Genomic DNA, 20443 nt, shown 5'->3' with positions numbered 1-20443 from the left:
CACATTACCCAGAACCTTCTTTTTACCCCCTATGTATTTAAAAAAGGACTTCTTGTTGTCCTTGATCCGGGAAGCTAGCCCCAGTTCCATCTCCGCCTTGGCCTTCCTAACTGCCCCCCTGCATCTCTGAGCAACTGCAGTATAGTCCTCCCTGGTGATGGCTCCTCCTTTCCATTGGGTGTACACCTGCCTTTAAGCTAGGAGGCATTCCCAGATGCTTTTGGTGAGCCATGGGGGCTTGTGTGTCCTCCTGCTCCCTTTGATCTGTATTGGGATTACCTCCCTTTGGGCTTGGAGAATAGTCTCCTTAAGGAGCGACCACTCTCCTTGGACACCTGGCTCCCCTCCCCGCCCAGGACCTCGGTGCTTCCCCGACTATTCTCCTTAGCTCATTGAAGTCTGCCCTCCTGAAATCTAGGGCTGCTGCCCTACTGTAGGCCTTTGCCACCCTGCACTGGATGATGAATTCCAGCAGGCGATGATTGCTGTCACCCAGGTGGTTGAGCACCTGCAGCCCCCTTTCTCCCTTTCTGAGACTTCCTTCTCCTCTTTCTTTTCTTTTCCCGGAGCTTCTATCCTAATATGGTAATAGCTCCGGAAGCGGCATTATCCGGCTCTTTTTGCCGCATCGCTGTTTATTCTTTCACACTAGGGTATTGTAGAATTCCTGAAATAACCACACGAAGTGCTCAATACTCAAAGAAGTAGTAGTTTTGAGATGACTTCCAATTCCAAAGCCTACATTATAGGAGAGAATTAATTTAACTAGCTGTTACAGTTTAGTTGCTGTGTTTGTTACTGCTTATTTCCTCATACACTGAGGACAAACTCCTGGAGGCTGTACAATTTAGCTGGTGCTGAGCTTAAACCATCAGTTGACCCAAGCAAGGCTAGGACAGAAGTTATGTGGATGCCAAAAGGTGAACATACATTTGACACTTGACTGCCAACCTTCCTCCTCTCTTCCTCCCCCTTTTCTATCATTGTATTCAAATCAATCTCTCCATTTTATACACTGGTCTGTGTTTCACAGTATCTGAGGAAGTGTACTCCAGCTCACAAAAGTGTGTGCTATAGAACTATAATTTAGCTAGCATATAAGGTGCAGATCTACTCTGCCTTCTGCTAAACTTAAGACAGGCAAATAGATGGCTTTTGATATAAGTTTTGCCTCGTTCTTAGGATCCATCTGTGCTATAAATATGGTTTGTTGTTGACAGCATTGTCATAATGAGTGCTAAAGCAGGCAGAACCTTGAAGCAATCTCTTCAGAGTAGGTTTAAGGTGGAGTGTCAGGGGAAACTTTTATATTGTTGTCCATCCACCTTTTATACGGCTAAAGGATTTCAATGTCCTGCAATGTTTTGTAAGCAATAAATCCACTATATTGTGAAAGACGCCATATTCGCTGATTTAAAACAGATGGAAACTTGCTCAGAATTATTTAACAACCTAGAAAAAGTACTGATGAACAGAAGCAGGACTGTATTTTGCATCAACCTCCTGGGAAAGACAAGTCAAAGGAAAAATCCTGAAGATGTCTGAAAAGTTGCTGTCTGTGTCTGAGGGGACTAATAGGTGTGACAATCTGCAGGCAGAACAGCTGTTTCAGGAACTGTGAGAGAAGCACAATCTGGAGAATGGAAGAAAAGTCAATTGACATGCAACAGCTGTCAGCTGGGAAGGTGAAACTGCTGGATTACAACCTGAAGTTTATGAAATTTTTGGCAAAACTCTTCACCTTCTTTTGCACTGTGGATTTCCTGTCCACAGGGCAGATCTCTGCTGAATGTTCTGTTCTGCATATGAAATTCCCACTTAGATCAAAGGAGGGTCCAAGCATGGGACACAGAAAAAAGATAAGAGGGGGCAAGTCTAAATGAGATGACTTAATGTGCAGTGGACTGTTCCACTGAGCATTAGCGTGGCATGGCAAAAACCATGGCAATGTGCTAATGTGCAGTAGAATTAGTCTACTGAGCACTAAGCATCGCAATAAAACATTCGCCTTTGCTACTGTGCATTATCACAGCTACTGCACCTTGATTAGATGTACTAAACAGATTAGAGATACTAAACAAGGGATTGGAGATGCTCTGTTTACCAGGGCGCCTCTTGGGGTAACAAGGAACAATGGTCACAAAGTGACAGAGAGCAGATTTAGGCTGGATATCAGGAAAAACTTCTTCATGGTACGGGTGGCCAATATGTGGAATGGGCTTCCAAGGGAGGTGGTGCTCTCCCCTACCTTGGGGGTCTTTAAGAGAAGGCTGGATAGGCATCTGGCTGGGGTCACCTGACCCCAGCACTGTTTCCTTCCTAGGCAGGGGGTCGGACTCTATGATCTGTTGAAGTCCCTTCTGACCCTGCGAATTGATAATGTGTGGTAGAAAAGGTGCATTAATGAATGCACCTAGGGTGAATTAGAGGGGAGACTGTTCTCTACCTAGAATATTATGTAATGGGTTGAGAATTTTATATGAGGAGTTTATAGAAAAATTAATTTTGAGTGACTACCAGCCTGTGATAACTCTGGAACTTAGATTTACTTTAATTTTTTAAGTACTAAAGGTCTCTAGTTACCTGAAGAAACATACAAGAAATGTAATTAAAATAAATTAGACAATTTGTATAGAGCAGGAGCAAAGCCAACAAACTACTATGAACTAATTCCCAACATATGGTACAATTAGAGATGGCCAGAAGCTGCAAAATTAAATCTGACTATTGAATGTTTGGATGTTCTGCTTCCTCTCAGGATGAAAGGCAGCCTAATGTCACAGCAATGGATACTGTAAAAAGACCTAGTCCCAAATGCCTTCCAGACATATTCTCTCCCTCTGTTTTATTTATATGGAATAGTCTGACATACAGGTTTTATTGACATGATTTTTATGATGGCTATATAACTCACAGGGGAACAGTGGGCAGAATTAATCACTGCTACTCTGAGTCATGCAGGAAAGGAATTAATCTAAGGTGGTCTCTATAGAAATTGCCATTCAAGGCCAAAATAATTGGGGTATACACTGGTAAAAAAACATAACTGCTGGCAACCTGTTCTACGTACTACTACCTACTTTAGGGCTTCATACTGCAAACTCTGGGTAGGTGCGCTGACTGTACTTGCCTGAGTAATGGCTAGCAGAAACCTTAATTAGATTTCATAGACATCAGGGCTGGAAGGGACCTCGGGAGATCATCGAGTCCAGCCCCCTGCCCAAAGGGCAGGAAGTCAGCTGGGGTCATAGGATCCCAGCAAGATAAGCATCCAATTTAGTCTTGAAGGTGTTCAATGTAGGTGCTTGAACCACCTCCGCTGGCAGACTGTTCCAGACCTTGGGGGCTCGGGCAGTAAAGAAATTCTTCATTCAGAAAAGCTATGCCAGTAGCAGCTATTGATACACTTTTTTAAGCAGAAGAAAAACAATCAAAACTTCATGCATGGCATTCAAACTCATGTTCACACAATTTGGCATGCCTGTAGATCATAGTTTCGTAGAAATAGGGTTGGAGGGGACCTGAGCAGATCATCTAGTCCGACCCCCTGCTGTGGGCAGGAATGAATACAGGGCTCTTATGGCCCCTACTAAGTTTAACCTCAAAGGATCCCAGCTAGGTACTTATCAAGCCTCATTTTAAAGACACCTAAGGTAGGAGCCTGCACCACTTCCCTTGGAAGCTGGTTCCCAATCCTGGTTGCCCTGACAGTGAAGTAGTGCCTCCTGATGTCTAGCCTGAACCTACTCTTAATCAACTTGTGGCTGTTGTTCCTTGTTACTCTGGGAGGTGCTTGGGAGAACAGGGTCTCACCCAATCCCCTGTGGTCCCCCTGGTAAGTTTATAGATGGCCACTAGATCCTCTTTCAGCCTTCTCTTGTGAAGGCTGAACAGGTCCCATAGCCTCTTCTTATAGGGTCTGCCTTACTGCCCCCTGATCACGCGAGTGGCCCTCCTCTGGACCCTCTCCATGCTGACCTCATCTCTCCTGAAGTGTGGCACCGAGAACTGGATGCAGTACTCCAACTGCGGCCTGGCCAGTGCCGCATAGAGGGGGAGGATCACCTCCTTGGAGTTGCTTGTGATGCATCTGTGGATACATAACAAGGTGCGGTTCGATCTGAGGATGAACTAGTGAACGCACCTTGTTTGCATTTTACAACCTTTATATTCAAGTTCTCCCTCCTTTTTAATTCTTTGTATATTCTATAGCCGAGCAGAACAAACAATTATAACTAACGCAGTCCTGGCTTTTACGGTTTATAAACTTACACAGATGATCTGTGAACTAAGCACTTGAGAGGGGGGACCAAAGTGTCGTGTATAATTTGACCATTTAAGCCATTAGCCCTTTTTTCATGCGGCTGCTTCTGTATCATCTTTCTGCAGTTGAACTGCTACTTTAGTAATGTGATGCTATTATTTTCTGCATTTGCCCAGGAGGAGATAATTCAGAACTTCGCTACACACTGTTCTAAAAAAAGCCATTTGGCATTTGTAACTGATTGACAGGTGGAATAAAATGGATTTGGATGTTTCTCAGATTGACCAGACTGACTCACATATTGGTCCAAGTGCATCCCTGGTGCAACTCTGCTAAAGTTAGTGGCTGATCCAGGATGGCTGGTGAGCCATCAAGGGTGGATTTATTTCTTGTCTCATACAGAAGCAGGAAACATTAAACCACAGTGGTCAGTAGTCTAAAAACTGCTGTGCCAGGGGATAAGGTCTGTCTCTCCCATTTTCTTCCTGCACAATTATGTTAGGTCTGATTGTGACATCTGATTCACCGCATAGAGGGTGCGCCCTTGGGAAGCTACTACTTCCTTAGTGCAAGTAGGCTGGAAGAGGCACAGAAGGGTGGGAGTGGGCAAAGCTAGGTGCAAATCCCTGGTACAACTCAGCTAATAGAGCCTGAGGAAAGATAAAAGTTGCTGCATTTTTAGGATGGCAGTAAAAGTGGAAGGAGAGAAGAGCATGAGAGAAAATGTGAATGAGTCATAATTCCCCCAGAGGTTTCTTTTTGAAATGACACCTTTATTGTTAGCCCTTGTTTTGAGCTGTGGCTAAATGTCATAGTCTAGCCATACAAAGCTAATACAAAAGAAAGAGTGAGTAATGTGCTTTTATGTCCCTGTAGTATATTAATTGTCTGATATAAAGCAACACAAGCTAAAATTTCATCATTAGACTGAAATTTTGCCCTTGATTCATGTCTTAGATTTCTTTTTCATTTCAAGATAAAGTATTATCCATAACTGAATTTCCTGGATTTGTCAGTTTATTGTAGAACAGACAATTAACATTTAAATCTATGGTTTTTAATATATATATCTTCTTATTCCTTATTAATGCAATCAGTCAGAGTTAAAAAATGTCATTGATAACGAACTTCTTTAAGACAGCAGTTCCTTTCTGAGAATATAGGTTAGGCTTATGAAGATTAACTGCTTGCTCTGGAAACTGAAGTTATCTATTTTTATAAAGGCTAGATAAAATATGGGCAACAGTATTGCAGCTTCTTTACATTAATACTTGAGAACCCAATCCTACCAGAATCTGTTGCCTCACACTACATGTTTTGCAGGAGATGCTCAAAGTCTCACAAGATAGAGCCCTCTGTGAGGAGAATTTGGGAAATAAATTGATAAGCTAAAAATTAGTAAATAAAGAACTTGGTTCTAGTATCCTTTTGCTGACTAAACCCTTACTCTGGTGAATAGCTGCATTTATTGTAGTAGGATTGCCTGAATGAAGGTAACAGCATTAGCCAGGTAAAATTAGAGAAGTTGTATAGTCCTGCAAAGTATCAAGTACCTTTCAAAAAGTTTTCAACAGCCTTAGTGCCTATTAATTAACAAAAAAAAAGAGCACATACTGAGAGGCACACTTTTCACGACAGAGCTGAGAAGCTTGGCACCTATCTCATAGCCAATCCTGTTTTTATGGCCTTTTCATCCTGAGAGGGTTAAAACCCACTTCATCCACTTCCCAGGAGAATGTCTTAAATACCAGGCTAAAGACTAAGCTGGATTGGAGAAAGGGCTTTTCCCTCCTCTCCCATTGCAGGTAGGTCAATGTATAGGAAGAAATACAAGAAGAAAGAAGATTCAAGGGGCCAAGTGGGGTGCAAATAACAGGGAGAGTGACTCTTTAACCCAGCAACATGGTCACCCCCCTGGGGACTGAGAGACTTGGTTTCAGTTTCTGGTCCCTGTTCCTGGCTGTAATTTATGAATGACAGAATAGCATAAAATGCATGATTAGGCATGGGAGCAGGGACCAGAAAAGTGGGATTTCAGCCGCAAGCTTCTCTAAATTGTTTGCCATTGGTCCTTGTTCCCATCCTTTACTTCCCTGCATTTAGTGTGCTGGCTTCTGCAATGTGAGTGGTACCTCCCAGTGGTGTCCCTCAGGGAGCAGCCAAGAGAGCCACAGGAGGAGGTGGCAAGGCTCAGAAGCATCCTATGCCATGAAGAATTAATTGATTCGATGCTGGAGGAGACCTCTAGGACAACGACAATGCTAGAGAAAGAAGAGGATGTGGACTCCCAGGAAGGTGGAAACTGGAGGCTTGTGACTTCTGGAAGCAAGCAGAAGCCTTCATCTCCACCTGCAGAGGTTTTCTTGAAGAACAGATATGGAGCCCTAGCAATAGAGGAGGAGGAGAATGTTCCATTGGTGGAAAAGGCCAGGCCAGGCCTGGCCTCTCCAAGGGTGGGAGGATCAAGCCCACTGCCACAAAGAGGAAGCAATGGTTGTTGGTGCTTGGAGACTTCCTTCTGTGGGAAAAGGAGGCATCCACCTATCACCCTGACTTGTTGTCTCAGGAAGTCTGCTGCTTGACCAGACCCCAGATCTGAGATGGGATTACTGACACTCATGCAGCCCTCTGACTACTACCTCATGCTGCCTATTCATGTGGGCATCAATGATACTGCCAGGGGTGACCCTGAGCAGATAAAAAATGACTACAGGGCTCTGGGTACAAGAGTGAAAGGTATGGAGGCACAGATGGTGTTCCCCTCAATCCTTCTGGTCAAGGGGCAGGGAGGAGTGGATGCATCCTGCTGATCAATGCATGGTTGCACTGATGGTGTTGCCAGCAGGGCTTTGGCATCTTTAACCGTGGGATGCTGTTCCAAGAAGAGGAATTACTAGGAAGAGATGGAATCCACCTGATGAAGAGAGGGAAGAGCTTGTTAACCTAGTGAGGAGGGCTTTAAACTAGGTTTCCTGGGGGGGAGGTGAGAGAGGGTGGAGACCAAAGTCCTGAGGTAAGTGGGAAAGTGGGTGATCTGCAAGGAGTGCAAGCAGAAGTGGGCAACAGAGGAGACCTTATCCTTTCTGAGAAAGTAGATCAATTGGCTTGTTACCTCAATGTCAGTATATGAATGCACAGAGCCTGTGAAATAAACAGGAAGAATTGGAAGTCTTTGCACAGTCATGGAACTATGATGTGATTATAAATACAGAGACTTGGTGGGATGGCTTGCATGATTGCAGCACTGTTATGGATGGTTGTAAACTGTTCAGGAAGGACAGGCAGGGGAGAAGAAGAGGAGGAGTTGTGCTTTATGTAAGAAAGCTTTATGATTGTTCAGAGCTCCAGTATGAAACTTGGGACCAGCCTATTGAAAGTCTCTGCATTAGGGTCAGAGGGGACAGCAACAATGGTGATGTCATTGTGGTTGTCTGCTACAGATCACTAGACCAGGAGGATGAGGTGGATGAGGCTAGCAGAAGTTTCCCAATCACAGGCCCTGGTTCTCTTGGGGGACTTCAATCACACTGACATATGCTGGGAGGGCAATATAGCAGTGCACAGGCAATCCAGGAAGTTTTAGTGTTGGGGACAACTTCCTTGGAGAGGCCAACTAGAGGCCATGCTCTTCTTGACCTGCTGGTCACAAATTGGGAAGAATAGGTGGGGAATGTAGTAGTGGATGGCAACTTGTGCAGTAGTGATAATGAGATGAATAAGTTCAGGATACTGAGGAAAGGAAGGAAGGAGAGCAGCAGAGTAAGGACCCTGGTCTTGAGAAAAGCAGACTTTGACTTCCTCAGGGAACTGATGGGGAGTATCTGCTGGGAGGCCAGTCTGAGGTGCAAAGGAGTCCAGTAGAGCTGGTTGTATTTTAAAGAAACCTTACTTAGGGTGCAGGAAGGAACCATTCCAATGTTTAGGAAGACTAGCAAAAATGGTAGAAGACCAGCTTAGCTGAGAAGGGAACTCTTCAGTGCTAAAACACAAAAAGGAAGCTTACAAGAAGTTTACAAGAAGTGGAAACTTGGACAAACTCCTAGTGAAGAGTATAAGAGTATTGTTTTTGGGCATGCAGGGATGCAATCAGGAAGGCCAAAGCACAATTGGATTTGCAGCTAGCAGGGCATGTGAAGGGTAACAAGAAGGGTTTCTACAAGTATGTCAGCAATAAGAAGAAGATTAGGGAAAGTGTGGGTCCCTTACTGAATGTGGGAGGCAACCTAGTGACAGATGATGCAGAAAAGACTGAAGCATTCAGTGCTTTTTTTACCTCAGTCTTCCAGGCAAGGTCATCTCCCAGACTACTGCACCTAGCAGTACAGTTTGGGAAGGAGGTAAGCAGCCAACAGTGGTGAAAGGACTATTTAGAAAAGCTGGATGTATACCAGTCAATGGGGCCAGACACAATGCATGTGAGGGTGCTGAGCCCCTGGCTATTATCTTTGAAAACTGATGGCTATTTGAGATGTCCTGGATCAAATGTAGTGCCAAACTTTATGAAAGGGAAGAAGGATGATTCAGGGGACTACAGATCAATCAGATCTCACATCAATGCCTGGAAAAATCATGGAGCAAGTCCTCAAGGAATTCATTTGTAAACAGTTGGAGGGGAAGAAGGTGGTTAGGAACACTCAGCATGGATTCACCAAGGGAAGTCATGCCTGACCAAGCTGATTGCCTCCTATGACAGGGTTTTATTTAGCCTATGCTGGTACAGTGATCATAAAGCAAGAATAAACATATTTCCAATTTTATGTCTAAATTTTTGAGCCAGCTGATTGCCTGGGGTGTTGTATTGTGCAGATTCAGTAGAGTTCCATTAAAAGCATGAAGAGGGTATTCAGAAATGATGTGATTCAAACTTTGAAAATGGGAGCTACAGTCACAGTTTGGTGAGCTAGTCCAGCCCTATCAACGCAACAGAAAACAATATATTCTATGTCCTGTCCTGATTCAGTTTTGGTGAAGACCAAAGAGGTTTAGGGAAATCAAAACCAGCTAGTCTAATGGTTGGATTTGTAATAATTATTTCTGTATTAGGGGGTGAATTGAGCCACTTTTCCATCTAGGCATCTTGGACGTTAAGTGAGTCTTGCTCAAGCTGAATTGCTGTTCTCCAAGTGGGATGTCTACATTTTAATCTCAGATGCAGTGGGTTTAAGATATCTTTGTGCATAGGCAGCTGCAGGTTATTTTTTAGTTTAGTCCATATTTTTTAGTTTAGTCCATAATTTAGTTAAGGCATTTTTTCTTCTTAATGGGGGAGGATGTATGTTACTAAGAGTAGGGAGCCCTGCTTGCTCTAGCAGAGGTCCTGCTTCTCAGGCTGCCAGAGGGGAACTGACTCTGGCCTCAGCCTTCTCTGTTTATAAAGGCCAGGCCCTGCCCCCTTCTGGTCAGCTGATCCAATCAGTTGCCTTAGCAACCCCCACGTGCGCTGCCCTAGTGAGTGGCAGCTGCGCCCATATTCCTGTTATCCAGTAGCAGGCACCCTAGTGCCCTGCTACAGCACCACACATTGGTTTTATATTAATTCATAATTACTATTCCTATGGGGTTACCCTGGACTATTCAGGGCCTTCAACTAATTGAACAAGAGGCAAAAATAAAATTAATGAACTGCAAAGGTCAATATGTGACTTTCTGACTTGTATAATTTAGTGTCAATACCAGCTAGGGATAACTGCAAAATAAAAGCATTTTTACTTGGCCCTTATTTGGCCAAACAGGCCATATATAAAATTAATTTTAACACATTTCTGCAGGAAACATTTCACAAGTGTGCTTGTGAAGGGTTCGTACTGTTGAGTAAACATCAAGTCAGCAGAGTGCCATTGAGTCCTTGCTTGCCTCCAGCATTCTGTGAATATCTTCCAAATCTACTGATTGGATGAACTTTTCTGAACATTCAAACTAGGGAAACCCTTAGCTACAGGTCAATGAGTCAGAAACTTGGAGAAATTTGGTAGGTAAAAGATTTTCCAAAGGAATTTGCCAAGGAAATATGGCCCTAACTTATATATATGTACCTTACAATATTTGATTTCTATGGTTGTTGCTCCATTGGCCAGGAGGCCATTGAGCATTTGGTCACTGTTGTGATGACTTTAGTTGTGGATTTTCCTGTTCTGGATTTCCACGTAGCAGGGTGGGTCACAAGCGGGCAGTCATTTTTCACCCCAGGTCAAAAGTGGCTTCTGCACCTATATTTAAACATGATGGAGAGCAGGCCAAATCCCTCAAATCTGGCCAAATGGTTATTGCTCTGCTGAAACCAGGGAAGCCAGCCAGTGATCCCAGGAGCTACAGGCCAATATCATTGCTTTGTACAACTTACAAACTACTGGAGTGCTCATCCTCCAAAGGATTAGCCCAATTGCCAAGGCATCCATCCCCCCCAAGAACAAGTTGTTTTATGCTGCACTGAAGCTGCTGTGACCAAGTGCTTGCCCTCACCATGAACATTGAGGCTGGCTTCCAGCACAACCTTAAGGCCAGCACTGCATTCATGGACCTTTCTGCAGCATATGATACTGTTTGGAAGCACATCTGTTGCTAAAACTGTCCTGCCTTCTCCTGTGTGCCAGACTGGTCTATCTTTTGTGGACATTTCTGGGCAATTGACTGATGCGTGTCTACCTTCTGAGACAAAGTGAGCAGACCAAGGACTCTAAATAACAGCCTCCTGCAGGGAAGTGTTCTTGCCTGACACTCTTCAACATTTATATAAGTGATATGCCTGCTACCTCTTTGAGGAAATTTCTGTTTGATGATGACCTGGCACTAACCACACAGGCAAGGACCTTCAAAGAGATTGAAGACACACTGATGTCAGACCTGTCAATAATGGCAGAATATTTCTGCAAGTGGAGGCTGTGACCAAATCCAACTAAGTCTGTCATCTCAGCATTTCACCTCAACGACTCACAACACATGTTCATCTCAACTCACTTTTTGCAGAGAAAAATTACAACATGATCCAACTCCATCCTACCTAGATGTGACACTCGACTGCACCTTAAACTTTTCATAATCATCTTTGAAAAATAGCTGCAAAGATTAAGAGTTGGGTGAACATAGTGTAAAAACTCACTGGAATGAGCTGGGGTGCCACCATGGGAGTACTCCTGCACCTCTGCTATGGCATTGTCTTCTCAACATTGAGTACTGTAAACCTGTCTGGGCTGCTAGCACTCATACCAAATGCATGGATGTCCAGTTAAATTTTGCAATGAGTGCTATCACCAGAACCCTGAAATCTATACCAATTCAATGGTTACTGGTGCTGGCCATTATTGCTCCTCCAGACATTCACTGTGATGAAGCTACATACAGAGAGGTCATCCACATGAATGACAACTCCAGACCTCCCCATCCATGGAGATTTAAAGAACCTCCCAGCTCACTGCTTGGTCTCCCAGAAACCTTTGTGGACATGTGTACAAGCCCTTGTAGGACATGACAGTGCAGCATCTTGGAGGAAAGTGTGGAATGAAACCATCATTTGGAATAAAATCTAATTTCTGACCCAACAATAAAGCGCCTGGTTTTGACCTGCCACAAAAAACATGGAAGGTTCTAAATTGGATCTGGGCCTGGCAGCCTGCAGTCACTTGATGCACAAATGGTGTATTAGGAGTTCTGCAGAATGTGACTGTGGCAATAAGAACACCTGATCAAACTACGGACCACATAACAACACTCTGCTCTCTACACAAATTTGATAGTAACATTGCAGAGGTACATTCCCTTTTCTCAAGCCTGAAACGGTCTTGCAGCATTACACTGGTTAACTTACCTTAACCTGGACTTATCATTGTTGCTTCCAAGTCAACCATATGAAAGAAGACTTCTTTACTCCAAAAAGTGGCGTCTTGCTCAACAGAATTAGTTTTTATCTGTATTCTGAATCACATCTTCTTAAAACAGGCACAGAAATACATTTGAACTGCACCTTAATATTATTGAAAAATCGTCATGGCTAAGAGCTGAATTTTATGAATAAAAACAACAGAATTGCTTAGTACTATATTGTTCTGCTTATAAGTCAACCTTTTTCCCTCAGAACCATAAAAATCACCCTCAACTTATAAGCGGAGTTCACCTACTATCAGAAATTGATGGTACTATTATACAGAGCAGATGAGCTTAGATTCCACCCTTAAGAGCTAGCCATTGCAGCCCTTACAGATATTGCACAAGGTCATCTGCTCCATTTTGATAGTGGCAGAGCAGGTGACTATACACAGCACCCTTATGAGCTATAATGGATGGCTCTTAAGGAATCCATATAGGGCCATCTGCTCCTTCTTAATGGTGGTGGAGCACATGACCATAGCACAGCATACTGAGGACCACAATGGCTGGATGAACCATATAGAACACCACCTCACAGTTTCTAGGGATCTTCCTGGTCTGGTCTACCAGTGTTACAGACAGAAATCAATCCTCTCTCAGGAAGTTAAATGCTCAGGAGGCCTAAGAGCCTTATTTCAAGCTAAAGCTCTTTGGTTCCATTGCAGGGAGCAGGAAGACTTTGATCTCCAGCATGAGGACAGTCTGTGGCAGGTCATCAATGGAGCCACAGAGCCAAGGAGCAGCCCATGAGGTGAGCTTGTAGAAAAATGTGCAGACTCCTCCTGTGCCTTGCCTATGTTTTACCAGAAGTTGGTCAGAACTGAGTGAAATATTTTAGATTCAGCATTATAGCATTTTCCAGGACAACATACCACACTGCACCACATCACACACACAATAGGAGCAGCCATAGACCTAGCCATTTCTTCCTTTCCCACAACCCTGAAGTTATTAGGAAAATTTGTATTTTGACCCCCTAAAATCAGGGTGGTTTGGATCTAGGATTTTGTTCTGCATGTCAGTGAAGTTTGAATCCAGACCTGTCATTCAGATCTGGGTTTTTAATGAGGGCCTGTCTTTGTTTAAACCTATAAACAGTTTCCTTTAACTGACAATATTTTTATCGATATGTATTACAATAGAATTTTAGGGTGAAGATAAAATAATGAGACCTGGGGAAAAAGTGTTTGGTACAGAGGATGCCTTTTACATCTACATTTTATTTTAGTATCTTTAGTGTATTTAAACTTTCCTTGGCTATTTGATTGTCCTGTGGAATTCTGTAAGGGCAATAGCAAATCAAAGACTTTATCTCTAGTTATAAGCTTATATTGAGGGAAAAATGTATTTTTCCTGCACTTGAGCCTTAAAATATGGGGTTGAATTACATGTGAGGTTGATTTGTAACCAGGATGCTATGCTACGTTCCAGTTTACACTGACTACAGGAAAAAAGATTGTCTTACTATCATCTGAATGAATAATTTGCAGACCTTATGGGGAGAAGATGAAATAGGCCTTAATTTAGTATGTGAAAGGGTTTTTACTGAGGTATAAAGCCTGTGACATAAGAATGTAGCTAGATACCCATAACCCAGGCTAAGTTTGTGAGACTATTATAAAAAAATAACAGCTTTTTACTTGTAAACTGAGAACACTTTATATGGAAATTAATGAGAGATATTAAAAAGGGAACCTCATTGTTAATAGTCATTTTTCATAGGAAAACTGCACGCGAAAAGACTGAGAACAGCACATTTTAAGGCTTGACATGGAGAGGCACAACACAAGCTGAGAAACCCAGAAGGGTAGAATCCCTTCCTCAGAACCTAGACACAGAAAATAGGGCCTGGTAGGTATATTTGGTCTCGACTGAAACTGCTTACTAATGCCAGCTGTGATGGTGACCATTTGTCTACTGGAATGTAACCAGCCATTAGATGTTAATAACTTCTGATCACTAATGACCTGTTCAGGATCTGAACCAGCAATCTATGGGTGAATGACTGCATATCCCATTACCTTTATGTATATCCCGTGTCTGACACTAATTAATTTAGAATACCAGAAAGACTTAGGAGAACTAGTAAATGCTGGTAGCAGAGTATTAAAATCACAAGCAAGATTGTTCTCAAAACTAGGCACCTGTGAATTCTTGTTGACATTTTCAAATATGATTGCCAAAAGAATACAAGTCATGGGGGCCAGACAGAAACATGCCTTTGTAACCTAGTGATCAGTGCCCTCAGCTGGGAGATAGAAAGCCTGTGGACTGCTCTCAGGATTATGATTTTTTTTAATCCAGTGTCTATTTAGCAGTAGTTTATCAAAAAGGGAGGGGGGAACACCTGTAGCAACAGCCCTGGACAGCACATAAAAATAGCAGCAGCTGTGCTGCTGGCCTGGCCACTGCCATTGCTGCTGGCAAGAAGCTGCTGATGCTGCCCCGTGCATTACTGTCGCCCAGGGCACTCAAGCTTCCAGTTATGTCTCTGCTGCCTTGTATACAAAATGTGTAAAGAATCCAGAAGGCAGAGTCCAGGATTAACTCCTCCCAGATGAAAACCCTAACCATTAGGTTGCAGAAGCAGACTTTTTCTTGCTTATTCTCTTTCCAGCCCTGTGAATCTTGCATTCTTTGCCATGCAGAAGCCCTGCTTCAGCAGAAAGGACACTGTAGCTTGGTGGTTCAGGCACTCTCCTGAAAGGTGGAATATTTTGAATCCCTTCACTCTGAGGAAAGCCTATAATACAGCTCTCCCATTTCTCCCAGGAAGAGACCCCTGGATTCTGGTCTCTGCTCCAGACACTCTTTATGTATTTTATGCAATAACTGGTTAATCCAAAATGCACTGCATGCTGCTGCTTGCTTGCTTGCTTTCTGATTGGCTTCAGTGGGAGTGGTGGAGAGGGCTCATCTCACAGTCTGGTGGGTCTCTCTATTCAAGGTATGGAAACCCAGGACACATCACTTGTTATTTAAAATTCTAGCTGTGAACACACGCTTGTATTTGAAATACTGCCCCCTCTCATACATTCTAGTTGAAACAACACAGAACTGCCATAACTGGATGTCTTTATAAACGTGGGCCGAAGTCTGATTTTCATAGTTTCATAGTTTCTAGGGTCAGAAGAGACCTGAGCAGATCATCTAGTCCGACCTCCTGCCATGGCAGGAAAGAATACTGGGGTCAAATGACCCCAGCAAGATGTTCATCTAACCTCCTCTTAAACACCCCCAGGGTAGGAGCCTGCACCACCTCTCTCAGAAGTTGGTTCCAGATCCTAGCTGCCCTGACTGTGAAGTAGCGCCTCCTGATATCTAACCTAAACCTACCCTCTGCCAGCTTGTGACTGTTACTCCTGGTCATTTTAGCTCTAATGACTTGCCAAAGAGTTCTCAAAAGTCTGTGCTGGAGCAGGGACTTACTCCAGATCCCAGACAAGTAGAAACCTACCAGGGGACTTGAAAGCCTTTGGTGGCAGCCATATATGAAGCAGTGTCAATGGTCACTTCATCGGTGCAGCTGCTGCTCTTTTTGTACCCTTACTTCCCCACTACCCACCCAGGGTCAACACCTGGGGCTGGTTTCCCAGCCGTGCCCCCCTTTATTATGGATTGCAGACAAGCATCATATGCAGCCATCCTTCTCCTTAAACAGCTTTCTCATTTAACTTCAACCAGTACTAAACTGTGGTAAGACTGTGGATCAGCTAGTAGCAAAGTTATGTTGTGGAGTTCATTAATTTAACACAATCTTTAAACATATAATGCTACCTCTTGTGGAATGGCTTTGTCAGGATATTTTACTAGTTTAATTCTTGTCTTTAAAAAAGCATCACATTGACAAAACTCCTGACATTTTGATATAAGCAAGAAATAAATTAAGGCTTCAGAGATGAAGCTTATATATCTATATCTATATCTATATCTATCTATAGTGTACTAATGCAGACCTAATATTATGAATGAGATTGCTAAATTATGGTACCATGGTTTTATGAGATGTAATTATAAGGCCAAAGGTATTTTGTGAGGAGAAGAAAAAAGCTTACTGTACACTATTAAAGTGTTTTATGTTCAGCTATGACTGACACAATGCATTATGGGGCTTGAATAAGCATAATTGTCCAAGAAGAAATAATTGAAAATAATCCTTTAGATGTCAAAATAAAGCCATACCTCATATGACTCTGTCAGTGATTACTGCACATCTCTTCTAGTAAAGAGAAGGTTCCTTAGGGGGTCATAAGTTTCTAGGTAAATAATACTTTTAGTCTTTAAGATACAATGTTTGGTTCTGTATGTCTGAATAAGCACTGCACAAGCACTAAGGGATGATTCTGTCTTGGTCAAGGGGTTGGATTAAATGGTTTCCTAAGGCTCTTTCCAGCACTATTTTTCTGTGATTCTAAGGGAGCAAACCTCTTGACAATACCCTGACTAAGTGCTAAGAATCTCTGCTGGAGGCTTGATGGGAGAAATTATCCCTCACAAGCCACTTTACCATTCTGCCCATGCATTTGTACTGTACCCGTCACAATGGTTTTAGCAGATGTGCCCTGCCTTTGCTAATCTATCCTCAGGGCTGGAACAGTTATCAGTAGTCCTATGGGAACAAAGACCAATATATAGAAAGGCCAGTACAAAGCTTGTGCTCATAAAACATATCCTGGGAAGGGAGCCTTCATTGATCTGGATTTGATGGAGGTTGTATGAGCCTGCAGTTCATGTAGCTCCTCCACAGCCCGATGCCACTACCTGGAGCTGACCTCACAACCCCCCTGCCAGCCTGGGGCTGCTCTCCCCTGGCTCAAACTGTTTCTGTCCAGGGCTGTGACTGGAAGCAGTTTCCTTTGGCTCAAACAGCTCTTGGTATCACTGTTAAGTCTAACAGTTCTGATGCTGTTGCCTGTGGGACTCTTGGCTCCTGTGGAGAAGAGGCAGGATTGCCCCTTAAATTTATTGCTTTACTTATTTTTTTAAAGGAAAGTAAATATATGAAAATAAAAAATCCCTTAGTACTTTTCCAAAGCTGAGCTTATTTTCATAATAGGTGTATTGCGTAAGGGTTACAGTAATTACTTCAGTATGCTTAATGCTAAATTAACAACAATTTTTGTTTGAGAATAATAATATGCCCTGCAGGAGCACAAGGAGAATTAATTAAAACTGGTTAAATGGATTAATATTCACTATACCAGAGTGAATTATTATTAGTAGGATGATGCCTCAGGTTCACACTGTGTACTGGGCTGTATACGGAATATGGTGAGACAAGCCATGTCTATTTGGTCACAGAGAGGAAGATTTGGGGACAATCTATAGCATCACGGGAGCATACATTGTTATTTGCTCCATGTCTAGTATCCACAACCATGGGTGCATCTACATGTGCACTTTACTACAGGGTAGACTAATTAGCTCCATAGTAAAGCATCACTGGTTACATGTGCACTAGTATTAGGGCACAGTAAACTAATTAACTACACCATAAGATAGTACTGCTGGAGATGGTACTATCTTACAGTAGAGTAAATAACTGCGCTGAAATGCATGTGTAAATGGTGACAGGGGCTGGCTAGGGCATGACAGCTGAACTGTGAGGGCTGCCTGCTGTCCAATGCCACCACCTGGAGCCTAGGGTTAATGCTACAGTTCCCCTGCCAGCCTGGGGCTGATCTATCTTGGCTCAAATTGCTGCAGTCCCAGGCTGTGCCTGGAAGCAGTTTTCTCTGGCTCAAATGGCTCAGGAGTTTATTGCATTGCGTTAATTGCATGGGTAGATGCACCCCTTGAGAATTAATTAACATTAGAATAACTCCATTCATGAGCAGCAAACCTATTACACTCAACTTCCTAAGATAACAAATTGCCTTAACTTCTTTAGCAGGGTCATGGTACCTTCTTAATTTCTTTTTGATGGTGTGTTATACGTATTATTATTATTATTATTATCATCAACATGTCTAATAATATCAATGATGATCATAATATAGGAAAGCCCCTAATACTGTTAGTCACCCTGAATAATGACTTACTTCACAGTACCCCCATTGAAATGAAGCAGATTATTTGTAGGTGAATAGATTTCTCAGTGTTAATAAGTGTACCGGGATTTGTCCCCATATTACCCTATCTGATAAATTATTAATACATGTTCAATATAATGTCATTAAAGAAATGTCAGACTCATTTTTGCTCATAGCAAGTGGGTCTACACACTATATATATGCATACATACACTTAACTTTGAATTTCATGAATCTCCTGTTTTGATGTGATGGTTTACAATAAACCATTACTCTAATATTGTCCATATGCATTCTCTGTTATCCCTATTATTCATTATATTGCAGTATATATCACTCTACCTGTAACATCTTACTTTCAGTGACATCCTGTATATACACTTACAAAATGTCTTGCATGGAAAACAAAACATTGTATTTTACTTTAAACTACAATATTAACTAACTTACGTAGACATGGAGGGAAAAAGGTTGGACTTCTACATTAAGAACATATAAACTTGCTCTGAAGTCCAGGAAGAGGCAGACCTGTTGGGAGTCTCTGGCTGAAGATAACAGGGAAAACATACAGGGGCAATGTCATGAGAGTGGTCTGCTATAGTACCAGCAGCATCATGGTTAGTGTAGATGTGCTGCTGATCACCAAAAACTGAAGTTAATAACTGTAGGAAAGGAAGCTGTGTGAACAACAGACTTATGACAGTGGATTTCAAAAAGGCAGATTCAACAAACTCAGGGAACTGTTAGGAAATGTCATATGGGAAGAAATTTTAAGGGAAAGAGTTGTTTAGGAGAGCTCACTGTTTCCAAAAAAGACAGAAAGATAGTAAGAAACAAATATGGCTGCCTTAAGAATGCTTTAATCATTCAGAAATCATAAAGAAATGGAATAAAAAGTAGAAGCAAAGACATATTGTTAAGGCTGAGCATAAGGAATAACACAAGTGTGTAGGGACAAAGCCAGAAAGACTTAGGTGTAAAATGGGTTACATCTAGCAAAGCACATAGAATACATTCTATAAATATGTTAGAACAAGCACTCTGGAGGACCCGATTAGAATTCAGAGTGATCTTGATAAATTGGAAAAAAGGTCTGAAATCAATAAGATGAGATTCAGTAAAGGCAAGTGCAGAACACTATATGATTCGGGGGGTAGGGGGGAATCAAATTCACGAGAAAATGGGAACAACTCATTAGGCAGTACTTCTGCAAAAAAGGACTTGGACTGAATATAAGCCACAAATATGATACTCTTGCAAAAAGGGTAAACCTCAATTTGGGGTGTTTGAACAGGAATGTCATTGGTTAGGTACTTATTAGGTAATTATTTTGCTTTACTGAGCATTGGTGAGGCTTCAGTTAGAGTTCTGTACTTAGTGTTGGGATAAGAAAAATACAGAGAAATTGGTGAGAGTCCAGGTGACAGCAAGAAGGGGAGAAGGTTGAGAAAATACGACCTACAAGAAAACAAAAGGGTGGTGGGGGTGTATGGGAGAGTTGAAGGAACTGGGTTTGTTTAGAAAGGAAAAACTTGATGAGGGCTGTGGTGACAGTTTTCAAGTATATTATAAAGAGGACAGTGATCAATTTTCCACTGGAGGGGAAGGACAAGAAGTAATAAGCTTAATTTGCAGCAAGAGAGATTTAACTTAGACATTAGGAAAACTTTCTAACTATATGGATAGTTAAGCACTGGAAGAGATTGCTTAGGGAAGTTGTAGAATCCCTTTCATTGGAGTTTTTTTAAGAACGGGGCAGATCCATGTCAGCAGTGCACGAGGGATACTTGATCCTGTTGCTGAGCAGGGGGATGGACTAGACCAGGGCTGCTCACCCTGGCCCATGATCCAGATCTGGCCCCTAGAGCCTTGTCATTTGGCCTGTGGGGCTCCCCATAGGTCCATGGGAAGTCCCATTGGCCATGACCCTGCATGCTCAATGTGGTGTGCAGGGTGGCACAGGGTCCAATCTTGGTATGTGGGGCCAGGTGGAAGCAGCACAGGGGCCGATTCCTGCATGTGGGGCTCAGAGGAGGTGGCATGAGGCCCTGATCCTAGCATGTGGTATCCTGAGCCTGGTGCACAGGATCAGGCAGTGGTGGAGGTGGCACGGGGTCCTGGGGTCCTGGTCTGGGGATGCAGGGCTGTGTGCAGGCACTGCAGGGTTCCAGCACCCTGACCTTAGTTTGTGGGGCTGGGTGGAGGTGATGCAGTCTGGACTCAGGTTTGTGGGCCTGATTCTGGGGGGCAGAATCTGATTTAACACACTAGCCCAGCCCTGCAGCAG

General features: G+C 42.8%; 1 long non-coding RNA gene across 1 annotated transcript in view; it reads left to right on the top strand.

Moving 5' to 3' along the window:
• LOC149875272 (uncharacterized) overlaps positions 1 to 20443 on the top strand; it is a 107867-nt gene that overhangs the window by 36915 nt on the left and 50509 nt on the right. Inside the window, exons 4-5 of the long non-coding RNA XR_016440016.1 lie at positions 12790 to 12875; positions 13847 to 13975. This is a non-coding gene — a long non-coding RNA (uncharacterized LOC149875272). The remainder of the gene's footprint in view (positions 1 to 12789; positions 12876 to 13846; positions 13976 to 20443) is intronic.

The sequence above is a fragment of the Crocodylus siamensis genome, chromosome 1 (assembly GCF_052110815.1).
Source record: "Crocodylus siamensis isolate JL-2025a chromosome 1, ASM5211081v1, whole genome shotgun sequence".
In the NCBI taxonomy this organism is placed as follows: domain Eukaryota; kingdom Metazoa; phylum Chordata; order Crocodylia; family Crocodylidae; genus Crocodylus; species Crocodylus siamensis.
The sequence above is the reverse complement of the archived record's forward strand: the minus strand, read 5'-3'. Positions and strand labels throughout refer to the sequence as shown.